The following is an 11915-nucleotide window of genomic DNA, read 5'->3' as shown; positions in this document are numbered from 1 at the left end:
TCTTTCACATCTTTTGTGTGATATTGAGCAAAAAAAATAAACACTTTCTACCTTTAAAAGGAAAACCCCCAAACTTGCACTTTTCTGTTTTTAGAAAGTAAGCTATTTAATTTTAAGGTTTTTTTTGCTATTGCTTATTTTTTCTTTTCTATTGCAGACCACTTGCCTTATTCCATGTTTGTGTAGAAGCACGTGTATGCACTTAGTTCTTCAGTCTTTTTGAGATGATGGGAAAGCACAAGTGTAGAAAATGGGATGAAATAGCTTTTTTCCTTTTAGAGAATTGTTTTAGTGTGTTACTTAATTTGGCATGCTAAGTAAGACATCCAAAATATGTTCCAGTCTGAATTGTGTGTCATGGTTGTAACTTAAAACAAATTTCTAGGAAGTTATTTATAATGCATTTTGGAGGGTAATCACTGAATTTCTTTAATGGGTATAAAACCTGTAGCTTGTGATTGCCTTCACAGAAGAAAGACTCAGTTAACTTTCAAGGAATAACTTTGAGAATACATTTCTTGTAATTGATTTAGTTCATGGTTCAGGAAAAATCTATTTATTAAAAATATGCATTAAGGGGGAATGTGAATTAGCTGTACCATATTTTGTAGCCCATGGAGTGAAAAAACTTCAGTATAGAAATTTCACTACGGTGGGTTGTCTCTGGGACAGTTAAACCTCAGTGCTCTCCCACAGACCCTTACCAAACTCTTAAATGATATAGTTGCTGAAATAAAAGCATTTCCCATAAGTTATCCTCCTGTAGGAAAGTAGTCTCTCTTTGGAACTGTTGATCAAAAATGTTAAGAGTTCCACTTTTTAGAAGGCATGTGGTGATCTGTAAGTAATATTTGTGTTTATATTAAAGTGACTGGAGAGCTACAGTTCCCTTAGCAAGATTTTGTTTAAAGTCTCTATGACTTGCACCAAGGTGTCTGCACCTAGACAAGTTGGGTAATGTCATATAGCTTATTTGTTCTCCTTCTGTGTAGGTGAAAATGACTACAGGAAGATGTCATTCTGTGATAACATTTCTTTTTAGGGCATGGAGGGCTTTAGCATTAAGATACATCTATGCTAAGCTTGCTGTCATCAATGAATATGTCATATATCACATGTCTACCTGTGTTTTGTGTTTCCTGGTCAATTTTTTATTTGCATAATTTAAGTAATTCTGTTAGATCAGTGCTATTTTACTTGTTGGTCGTCCTTTAACAAAAGGTACTGTTGATAATCCTCCTAGAGCAAGACTCGATTAACAACACTAATAAAGTATGACTTTATCCCAGCCTTTTTAACATTTGGTTCATTCCTTGAATTTGCATGGCAGGTTGTAGAATGAGGAACTCCTGAAGTTTTCAGAAAGCAGTTACAGTCTAGATCTAGGCGAACAGAACTAGCTTCACTGCCTGATTATTAGCATTAAAAAGCTATCATGTATGAGAAGAAAATGCATTCTCTTTTTGTTTGGCTAAGTTTTTCTCTAATGCATGCAGTGTTCTTCACTCTGTCACAGTCTAAGGAGGGAGTAGATTGTTGCAGGCTACACTTCTATCCTCCTTATTCAGGGTTTCCTTAAATGAAGGCAAATGGTCTGTGGAGGCTGCTTAAGATACACCAGCCTGTAAGCAGCCATTATCCCGCAAACCCTGTAACACTGTTCTGTACAGATAATACATGGAAAGGTTCTTAGAAAAATACTTCCCCCAATTACTGCACTAAGTAGATTTTCTGGACTGAATTAAGGACTAGCATTGCTGTGACCCTTTTACTTTGTATCAGATTGAGGTAAAAATCCTTTTGAACTGCATTCTGGCCTGAACAAAATTTGCCTCTTCTGACTGAAGTAGTGTTTGATACTGAAAATTCYCCAGTTTCATGAGATATAGATCAGTGTGTTGATGCACAAAACTCAATCAATGACTGGAAAAGATTTTGTCTTAAAATGAAAATTCCTTGACTTAAATCTACCTTATCCTCTTGCTTTCTATTTTTAATGATTCTCCTGCCACTATTTGGTGCGGACATTTTCAGCAGAGGTTTGTACTTCATGCATTAATGAGCATTCAGAAATCTTATGGTTATGTGATTGAGAATACATTTTTTTACAGGAAATTTTGGGGGTCTAAGCTAACATCTAACTGCCTAARATGAGTGAGGATTTTGAAATTTCTGTCCAGGATCTCTTTTGGAACTGTACWCACCCCTCCCACTCCCCCTAAAGGCCACACCTTATTTAGACATATGTCTATTATAAACATCTCTGCTATCCTTTTAACTTTAGTCTTTTGACTAATCTGTAATTAAGAAGAAGTTTTCATATCGCTAGTAATTCTCTTATCAATTTCTCAAGAACATCATCTGAATCTAGAAATTTGGGACACTCCAGTGATGATAATTTTGCATTATTTGCAATATGGACTTTTGCTATCACTGACTTCAGGTTGTTCTCAACTCACAGTAGAACTTTCCTTTTCACTCCGTTATGGAAAATAGTAGTAAGTTCTCTAGTGAGATTGACAGAAATATTTTGACTATACAAATAGCATGAAATGCCTCTCCTTCATTTACTGTTATATTTGTGTTCAAAATAGTTTCCAGCCTGTTAGAATAGCCAAGAGTGCTTGTCCTAGTACTGATTGTGTAGCTCCTAATGTTAGTAAAAACAAAACAGCCCCCCCATATATATGAAACATAATTTTATTTTTAGTCACACTTTCTTCTTAGAGTTTCAAAGTTTTACTTGATACTTTGTAATATACAACTTCTTTTCTACTTTGAGGACTAAAGGCCAGATAAGAATAAATTGGAAGGAATTTGAGGTTGAATTGAAAGGTGAAATCTGTGTGTCTATCTCTGTCTGATTAGCCTTAGCTTTTAACAATAAGGTTAGGTGCTTTGAGTTCTGCTGCAGTGCATGCCTGGCAGTCGTAGCCTTTTGGCAAGCAGTTGTAGCTGCCTCCAATCAGGGTTGAGGGTGGAGGAAATGAACATGATGTTTTCTTTCTATACTATMTGAAGCTGGAAAACTTTGAGGAGAGGCTTGGATTTTATATCCTGCTCCATCTTAAAGCAGTTAACTATGTTTCTCAGTTCCAGAAGGAGATCTTATTTACTGGGGTAAATGCTGTTGTGTGTCCTTTTGAGGTGGCATTGGTTTATAAAGGTGGATGCTTCTCCTGGTCACACGTGAAAAGGAAGAATCCTTTAAGAACAGACAGAATTCAGGACAGAATCTGAAGCTGTGAATTGAAATCTCGTGTTGGTATCTCTTATAAGGTGGTTAAAGCTGTGCCTCAGTGTGGGGCAGAGGGGTGATTTTACATAGTCCTCCTTTTGGTTCTTAGCTTTGAAGTATCCAGTGTTCAAGTTCTTGAATGTTGTGAATACCTTTCTTAGGCACCTAGCTTGGGTTTGTAAATTCTGCTCCTGGAGTTTCTAAAAGTAAGTTTTACAATTACCAGTGTTTCAGTGAATTTAGCCCTAAAAGCCTAGCAAACAGTTGTTTTTTAAAATAACTTGTATTTTTTTTCAGTCTCATAGCTTTCACGTAGCTGCTGTTAGTTCTAAGTATACACTAGCTATAAGTGACTCTACTAAGCTTTTTGTAGAACAGACGCCTTTGCATGCTGCCTTGGTGATTTGAGTTCCTGATCCTCAAAGACTCGAGCAATGCATGTTTGTTGCATATAGAAGTAGTTCTGCGAAGCCACATGGATCTGCTCAGTGTGCATGGAGCTTATGTGGGACCAAAGCCCAAATAGAGAAGCTGCAGAATGTAGTAAGAAAAGCAGATGCAAACAAACTGATCTGTGATAAGCACTGCATCTTAATCTTAAAAACATAAATCACTTCATCTTCCTTCTACAATAATACTGACTCTACAAGTTTGTTCTTTTTCCAAAGTGTGGAAAAATCCTTCTACAACTGAGGACATGAGGTTGAGTATGGCAAGGTAAATAGCCAAGAAATAGATATACGAATTTTAGTTTTTGAAGTTAGGAAACTGACCTCTATTGGTTTCTTGATTGCAGTAGCAGTGACCTTGATGAACCCTGAGTATCTGCTGGATGCCATTAGTTTTTTCTTCATCGTGACTTTGTCTGAAAAAGCTTATTTTGCCCATGTGTGTTGTTTTTTTKGGGGAGGGGGAGGGGGAAGATTTGTTCTGTTTCACACTTCAGGTCAGACTTTTAAATAAGTTGACACAGAGTGTAAGAGCACATTCATAGACAAGCAATGCTATTAATACAAGATATTTATTACTCATTTATCTACAAAAGAGATCTGGGTTTTGCATATTTGGTGCTGCACATGTTACTACTATTGCTATTTACTGTATGGATGGTTTGACTCAATTGCAAGTAATGAAACTTTTTATTATCACTTGTGAAGCCTTTTATAGGTATAAAGTTAAAACATGACAGCAATGGCTTGTTGACTGTTCAATTTCTGTATCTGATGCACATTGCTTCTTCTGTAGAGAAGCATAAAACATCTAGAGAAGATGTAAAAATACAGTTTTCCTCATTCTCTAGGACCTCCAGCAAGTATGCTCTTATATATTTGCTTACCTGGCATTTGTGTTTATCTAGCAAGTGCCTATATAGCCTTTTTGTATTCACTGCAGTAATACTGTATAAAATTGCACGTGACATTTTTGTTGGCCTCAATCATTTCTTGTAAATTCTTGACCTCTTAATTTCACCAAACTAAGGGTGCACGCTTTACATGCTGACCGTATATWTTTTTTTTAAATTAGGGTATCAATGTATTTGTATTTTAAGGAACAGTTTTCTTACATTATTGGAATAGAAAGTAACTGAGAATTTATAGAACTTAAATGTTTTAAAATATGTTTCAGGCTCAGAAGACGAAACAGAAAGACCCGAAGATATGGAGTTTTGGATACAAACATAGAAAACATGGAGTTGACTCCATTAGAACAAGATGATGAAGATGATGATACAACACTATTTGATGCCAATCATCCTCGAAGGTTTGTATATAGAAGCTGAATGTACTTCTAGTAATAGAAGTGAAGGAGTGTGGATGAGGAGCAGTTTCACTGAGAATGCTCACTGCTGTGTTCCATATGCGTGTAGTTGGAGAAGGGCTGTCAAGATCACTTGAATTTTAAATGGGCAAGAATTTAGTGGGCAAGAAGATAAACTTAGTACTTCAGCTACTCTTGATCTACTGCAGAGCACCATTTTTCTTCAGCATGTGAGTCCCAGAGAAATGGAGAGGAAGGTAGGATATTTTTGTTATAAATATGGTGTCATTGCTGAAGCTTATCTTCAAGTCCACTGCTAGTTTTTACATTTCTTGTATTCCTTTCCTTCTTGGAGGCTCCTCAGTTCTTCCTGTGCATTCTCTCCTACCSTTTCCACTTCCAGCAACTTCGTTCCACTTTCTTTGCTAAATAATCAGTAGTTGATAATGATCCTGCACTAAATTTTAGATTTGGTATTGCTACACAGAATGGTTCATATTTTTTAGTCACACTCTGAAACTATCCAGATACAGAAAAAATTTGTTATGTTGTCTTGCACTTAAATATTGTGATCTGTGTTTTAAAAAAAAAATCTTAGAAACCTAWTTTTTGCAGATGTGAAGATTTTAAACTTTTTAATGTTAGGTTTCTTATGTGTAGATAAGCTGTCAAGTTTAAATGCGTCTTTCTTCGTAAATTCTGAACTTTCTTCTGTTCAAAAACTCTTTGAATTGAGACAAGATGCTTTTTAACCCTTGTCAGCTCCTCTGGGACATGGGATTGCAATTCAAACTTAATAAAAATAAGTTTTCCTAATTGGGTAATTCCATCAGGCTGCACATATAGAGATACTAAACCTGGTAGCAGAATTGTGAAAATGCTGAGTACTACCAAATACCAGAAGAGATAAAATGATTAATCTTTATTTTGCTGGTCACAGTTGGCAAGTGACTCAACACTTCTTACTGTGAAATTGAATTAAACTCTTGGAGAAACAATTCAGCAAATGCAATGCATGGTGCCCCGAATGAATTAAAAGTAATGGAGTCATAAGTCAGGCTGTTTTGCTCTTTATCAAAAAACGGCTGTTGGATGGCATTCTGGAACTTGAAGTGAAAGGTTCATTTTCTCTTATATTTGTCTCCTTAGAGGGAAATTTTTTAGATAGAAATTTTTTCTTACTCAGTTACTCAAGTCTGTGAGTATTTATATGTCCAAAGTTATTTTTTCCTTAATTTCTCCCCTATACATTAAAAGAAGATAGCTGAAATATCGCCGCTTCTGCATATTGGAGAGTCCTGTGGCTTTTATGGTTGCCTTCTGGCAATAATATTGTTTCAGTATAAATGATAAAGATCATGTAATAGGTAATTGCCATGGTATATCCAGGAATTCCSTTGATGTCTTTTTTTTGGATGTCATTCTCTTAACTTCTCTCTTGTAACACAACATACTTAAACTTTGAGGTATTTGATGACCAGATAGTATGATACTTCCTTCTAAATCTATAGTTACAGGATTATCAAGCAGCTCTTACCCTATGAATGAACACGGTAACATAATTTGTCCTCATTAACATTTAACACAATTAACAATATTGTATTCATGTTAGAAAGGCTTCTTAATGCTCTTGTATGCTTATTTGGAGATTAAACAAGCTTGTATTTGATATTAAGCCTCAAGGAGCAATATGGCTAATATTGCTGTTCAGCAGTATTTTATCTAAAGGATGCTATAGCATTAGCAGATTAAATAGGTATGTATATGCAGTATGTCTTCCAATGCAATAAGTAGTATAACAGTCTCTTATGAATTTACATAGGTATTTTAGTTTGTTTTGGCTGCTTTTTACTTTTAGTTTACCTATTTTGGAGATTTGGGGGGATTATATTAAGCTTTCAGATACTGGTATGATAACATGTCCTGCTGCCACATCTTTTACCTTAGGTTGCTATCTAAACTTAATTCACATTTTACAGATAAATCTAAAATCCATAGCTTGAAGCATATTGTGTGTTAAGATAAACAGTCTTGTACTTTTTGTACTTTACTAACTACCAGAAGAGCCCCAAACAGTTGGTCATTGCATCTGTTTCTTTTAACTTCCTCTTTTAACTTCTCCTAAACTAGAAGCAGGGAAGACCCTATAGGGAAAGGTCACCAAAATAATATCAGAGGTTTTCAGATGAGCAAATTTCTTGATATGTGTGTTTTTCCCTTTATGCTTCTAAACACTTCTATTTGAGGGGGAGAATTTACTTTAATGAAAGTAATTTATTGTAGAAGTATCTAACATGTATCTAGTATTACTGCATTTGGCAATAGGTCATGTCACATCATTTGTGGTGTGAAAAGCATTTTCCCCTAAAAAAAAAAAAAAACCCTTCTAAATTGCTTTTAAAAAAAAGCAATCAGAGTCATATACTATGGTCATATCACAGCTTATGATGCAGCTAAACCGTGTAAAGCAGATACTGTTCTTACCTGCTTTATGTACTTTAGTTACTTGTGTATTTCATTCTTGTCCCTGATGGGATGAATGAGGAGGAAATGAAAGTGGAAACACTAAGGATAGAAGCATGGTTTAGACTGAGGTGTTTTGTTTTTATTTTATTTTTCCCATTTTGCTGCACAGAACATGTCCAGGGGTGATGCTGGGGTGTGTATATAAATATATATATATATATGCATCATTAACTGCTCAAAACAAAAAAGCTGTAGAATGCAAAACCAAAAGAAACAAACCTGACAGCTTCTAAAATCTAAACAGGACTGCACCAAAGATCCTTACTATTATGCTTATGTATTTTATTTCCCCTTCAAAATTATCTTGGAAACTCATTGTCAAGGGAGTGACTAGAAGCTGATGCTTATCTCATAGGTTGTCTTATGGTTTGCCCTACTTTCTGTGCCAGTACAGATTTTGTCGAACTGTGTCCTAATTTAATGTTTTTGCCACTACACTTTGTTTTTTGGTTCTTTGTTGAAATTCATTTGTTTTATGTTTAAGAAATTAACTTGCATTAAAGCCAACTCTTTACAGTGACAGACAGCAGACTTTGAACTGCACTTGCCCTCAGTTGTGATATCTAACAAAATTTTCACATTATGATGTAATGTTATAGTTTGAAAAAACTCTCCTGTTTTCAAAATAATCAGCCTCTCTTTAAATTTAAGTACTACAGGGAATCATCATTTAATTTAGCTATACCAAACAATGTGGAAATATTTGAGAGAAAATTGTCGATCCAGTCTTTTTCAAAAATAGTCGTCTAGAATGCCATATAGTATAAGTAGTTCAAGTACATTAGCAGTGTTTCATTTGTCTGATGATACAGCTACTGTCAGATAAATCAAGCATTTATGTTAATGGATACTAAAGTGTGTTAATAAGGAACTGTATCTTTTTGTTGAAAGAGTTTTTTCTAAATATGTTGTATTTAATTAAAAAAAAAATTATCTGTTTCAGCTAGTGAAACAAAACCTGGTATATTGGTCTGAGTCATAGCCCTGAAAAAGTGTGTATGGGRGCGGGGGGGGAGTGGAATATAGTTTTTGAACACGTTATACCCTGGAGTAAATATATAAATTGATGTAACCTRTAGCATAGGCGTACCTTTACTTCTGTCTTGTGGGGCTGTGAAAAGGCCCAAGGTTTCATGTATTGACTTGCAGAAGAGCTGATAATGTCAACTTCTGAGTTGAACTCTGCAAGAACAGGAATTGTATCAGAGGACCTAACCACACTTTCTCTCGGCAAATGTTTCTGTTAACTTGTTGAGGGAAGCTGACTAAGCAGAACAGAAGATCTTCAGAAGAGAATAACCATAATGATAGAGAAAGAAAATGTTACTGTTTCAGGATAGCTCAAAAAGTGCTTAAGTGATCAAAATCATTATTTTGGTAGTAGGAGCTTGAGAAAATAAGTACTTCCAGTTATGTTTAATCAATAAGAAAAAGTGAATGTACTCTATGTATAGTGAGAGCTTGCTATGTTCTCCTGTATAGSGAGAAGCTCCCAATTTTACAAGTTAATTTTTATCTTGAAACAGTGTTTTTGTGTATGAGAAAAACAGTGTGGGATAATATGAGTCTTTCACACAGACATCTGGGTGAACTGCTGGCTGAAATGCTGTCCAAACCCTAAACAGTGATAGCACAGAGAGAGAAGTTTGAAAACTAGTATAAAGTACTTTAAAAAGAAATTTAAAAATTATAATTGGATATGTATTTTTCCCCATTAATTTCTTCCCCATGTTGTAACTAAATCTTTTGCAAATCCACCCTTTTAGTTATCTGCATTAAAGCTCAATAATCTGTCTTCATATTACTGCCCAGCCAGAATGACCAAAGGGAGTACAAAATGCATAAGGACTCAGACATGCTGAGGACGAGTTGGTGATAATGATGCTCRGATATTCTCAGTAGATGTCATTAAGCTTTGTCCTGATGTTTGCAAAGATTCAGAGCCATTTTTAAGGTAGCATAAATATGCAGTCAGGCTTAGAGCAACTAATCGGAGAAATAGCAAGAGGGTCCTTGGTTATTGAGTTCAGTCCCTTGCTGTCATAGGCAACCAATGTTGCAATTTTGTTTAACTACAGTCAAGAATGAGCTTATTCAGTTCGTAAGTTTGTTGCCTTCATTACTCCTAATGGAAGGCATTTAAAAAACTAGCCACCAGTCACAGAAAATTAGGCTTCTAATCTACATGTTCTGGTCAGTTTATATGCATTTGTTACGCATAACAAATTATATAAGCATTGTTATATATGCTAATAGTTGTCTTTTTTCCTTCTTTCTCTATGACCTGTTTATATACTGCAGTAGTATCTACTCTGCTTTCCCTTTTTCTGACTTAACCAAGATCTTTATTTAAGGTGATAACTGTATGGCACTATGTTAGAGATTTCTGTAGGCTAACTTTGAGTTAGTTGCAAAGTCTATATGACTCTTTACAAGGCTGGGCAGAGACATTGGCTTCTTTCCTAAAATCAGTATAGCAGTATCAGTATATTGTTGTACTGATACGGTTATTACTCACAGTTTTGTTACCGTTTCTTTCAGAGCTCTGTGAAAAATCTCCAGTGTCCTCTGCTGTAATACAGATGTGACTTAAGTGTCCCCTCATTGTCCTCATCATCCATGTAGCTATTCTCTGTGCTTCTTTTCAGTTTGAGGCATCTTACTTGAATATGATCGTTGCCCAGTAACATATTACTACATATCTAAGTTTTAAATTCAAATCTTTGGTTTTCCACCATGCAGTATGGCCTACATATTAGTTGAGGTAGAGTATCCTGAGATGGCATCTTTATTTTTCAAAGTGTTCTTATATTGAAAATTTATAGTCCTCATTAGATCACTACATGTGCTCAGTATTTACTGTACGGCAAGGCATGAGGTAAAGCATATATTCTGTGCAACTTGGTGTTTGTGATAGCATTCCAGTCATGTAATGACACCAAAGCTTGAATAGGAACTCAGGAGCTTTGAAGTTCATTGGGCTTTAATCTTTTCATTGTTCTTATAGTTTGTACATCTTATATATTTGGATTTAAAAAGTAAAAAAAAAAAAAAAATTCATGGGATTAGAACTCTAAATTAAACTTTTATTTTACTGCACATAACGTATCTATTCCCTATCTAACCTCTCTACTTCAAAAATATATCCAGCGTGGAAACCATTTTTGAAAGTACTTGCACACACTTGCTCTCTCTCTATCTCTCTCTCTGTCTCTCTCTCTCGGGGGGGAGGGTGGTCTAAATGAATGCTGTTTTATGACAATTTGCCTCACTTCATTAATATCATAACTACAGTTTTACACAGGTGACTTGAATGAACAATAAAATGTTGTGCCTCTGCTTTTTTGTCTTAAACTTTGGTCTTTAAAAGTGTGTGCTAAAGTTTCACTTGAAACAGGACATTTCAGATTATTGCATGTGTTTCTTCTGTTGCAGATAAGTATGTGCCTTTCAGTAAAAGAACTTAATCGTGAAAYCAGAGAAAGAGACTGCTTCATAGGAGGAATAAGAACCAAAATAGCAAGAGTGTATGGAAATTGGGGGAATAATTTAAATGGTGTATATTATGGCATCCTTAATTTGTTGCAATAAATACTGTACCAATTTGTTGTACCTTTTTGTATATATATAGAATTCTAAATGTAAAGCCTAAGGAGCAAGTGTGCACTAAAATCAAAACCTATTTGGAAGTGAGGTTACTTCTAAAACAGGGTATTTTTTGCTTGTTCTAAATCTTGTATGCCATAACTGTGGTATACACTTTTTTTCTACAGTAACCTGGAATGTTAACTAACTTTTTGCTGATGTAAAATTGTAAGTAAACATAAGTAGCATAGCCTCTGTGAACTTTTCAGTATTGTTGGAACTTGATTTTAGTTGAGGAGATGCTTTACCCTTTACAAACAAAAAGCCAGACTACTGCCTTTTGTGTTAAGATTTTTTTTAAACTAAATTAACATGTTGTATGTAAACTAAGTGTACAAATAAAAATGTTTACAATGTTCCTAGTATTTAGCGTCATACTTCAACCCTTTATAGATATTAAGGATATGACTGATATGATCTTGTTGCACACAGTAATGCAGCACATTTGTGCTGTTAAAATTATTGATTACAACCATAAAGTCAGTTAAGTTCTGAGGGCCATATTCAACTGGCGTGAGCAGATGTTGCTCCACTCACTCCAGGGCACTACTGGTGTATGCCACGTGGTGTCAGTGTTCAGTCCTGTGGTCAGTGTAGAGCTCAAGCCTTCATGTAAGCTTGTTTACTCTTATACTCTAAAATGTAGAACAAATAATACATCTCTGCCATCACTCGAAAATGAAAAAGTGACATCAAAAGCAGCTGTTAATGTGAAATGTGTGATTAAAATTTATGTTAATGCAGTTGC

The 11915-nt window shown here is 35.1% G+C and overlaps 1 long non-coding RNA gene across 1 annotated transcript; it reads left to right on the top strand.

The window, feature by feature from the left end:
- Positions 1 to 650: 650 nt before the first annotated feature.
- LOC112969855 lies at positions 651 to 11530 on the top strand. The gene is made up of 3 exons (XR_003254814.1): positions 651 to 3955; positions 4865 to 4999; positions 10958 to 11530. It is a non-coding gene; the product is annotated as an uncharacterized LOC112969855 (long non-coding RNA).
- Positions 11531 to 11915: the final 385 nt, after the last annotated feature.

This window comes from Apteryx rowi, unplaced genomic scaffold (genome assembly GCF_003343035.1).
Source record: "Apteryx rowi isolate R43461 unplaced genomic scaffold, aptRow1 scaffold_370, whole genome shotgun sequence".
Classification (NCBI taxonomy): Eukaryota; Metazoa; Chordata; class Aves; order Apterygiformes; family Apterygidae; genus Apteryx; species Apteryx rowi.
This window is presented reverse-complemented; position numbering and strand designations above follow the sequence as displayed.